Source organism: Asparagus officinalis, chromosome 10 (genome assembly GCF_001876935.1).
Source record: "Asparagus officinalis chromosome 10, Aspof.V1, whole genome shotgun sequence".
In the NCBI taxonomy this organism is placed as follows: domain Eukaryota; kingdom Viridiplantae; phylum Streptophyta; class Magnoliopsida; order Asparagales; family Asparagaceae; genus Asparagus; species Asparagus officinalis.
Genome location: NC_033803.1, coordinates 15826864 through 15828401, shown reverse-complemented (window position 1 = coordinate 15828401; position 1538 = coordinate 15826864).

The window sequence follows — 1538 nt, the reverse complement described above, 5'->3', positions numbered from 1 at the left end:
CACTCTCACTTACATTTTGTGCCTATTTACACACTATCACCTCTTAATCTCTTCACAATCATATTCACTCATCACTCCTATTTGTCACATACACAACATAAGAACCGATTTTATATTTTCTCCTACAAAATACCTTCCCTGTGGGATCGATATCTTTATACTATAACTTGACACGGTTATGCACTTGTAACATTTTTTGGTACATGTTTATGCCACATCAAGTAACACCATACATCTCTAATTAATACACAAACTTGTTCTTCAAATTTATAGGTCAATTATAAATAAATACAACAAATATAGATATACAGAGTAGAAATCATTACAACAAAACAAAGATATAATAGAGAAAAAGTCTATAGCCAATCTCAGTGGTGACACTATGGCGGTTTTTATCACAATAGTCAACCCACATCACACAAGCAATCTGATCTTTACGAGCCTGCTACTCATCTCTTGACTGAGTTTGTTCTCTTTGTATTTGGTTGTGTGAAGTCAACAATATTGTTGTCTTCTTCATTTCTCACTTCACCATCATCCTCTTCAATATTGATATTCTCATTGAGTAAATCGTCATTTGGATCAGCTGTTGAAATGTAATTATGAAGAATTGTGAAGGGATAGTGGGGGTTTTGCCATGAGAATCTTGAAGTGATTCTTCAAAATACCAAATGTAGATTTAATATTTGACCTTAAAGATGAATGTCTAAGATTGAATAGCTCCCTTCTATTTTGAGGTGTTATACTCGAAAATTCTTTCAAATGATAACAACCTAACATAGCTGTGTAACACACATCACACAAGTAATATTTGCCTACATTTAATATAATTTTTTTATAAGAGATACGGCTATGTAAATATTGGTGACGAATATTAATAATTTGAATTAATTGGAGGAGTGATTAAAAATGTCACCATTGTAGACTCTTAAGCCATATAGTTATGGTCTAGATAATGTATCTAGAAGGATTCCATAGTCATTTGCGGAAATCTCCCACCGAGCTAATACATAAAGCATCTTGAATGATTCAATAGTTATTTGCGGACCTCTCCCACCCAACTAATACATATGTGAACAACTTATTTGGGGTACAAGCTACAAGAATATTTTGTGTGACACATTTATGTCATCTGAATCGTGCAACAAGACTAGCAGATAGCACTGCATCCACATGTATACCGTCTATCATATTAATGCAATCCTATAGAGTATGTCAAATTACTATGTTAACGTATGATTTTATTATATAGATATTTGCTTAATATTATAGCGTAGATAATGTACCTTGAAAAATGAGTAATATAGAGGTTTGTTAAGAATCTCTAGTGCCACTTCATTCAGTGCTTGTTTTATATATCGTCCTTGTATGCTAGAAATAACTTACAAGACTCTATTGAAGTACCTACTAATTGTCTCCGTTGATCTTGTAAATTGTATTCTCACAATATGATTTTTAGATTTATAACCCAATATATTCAAAATTATTGCAAGCTGCTCCTCTATATTATATGCCTTGAGTCCTTTAAGAGATTTTCC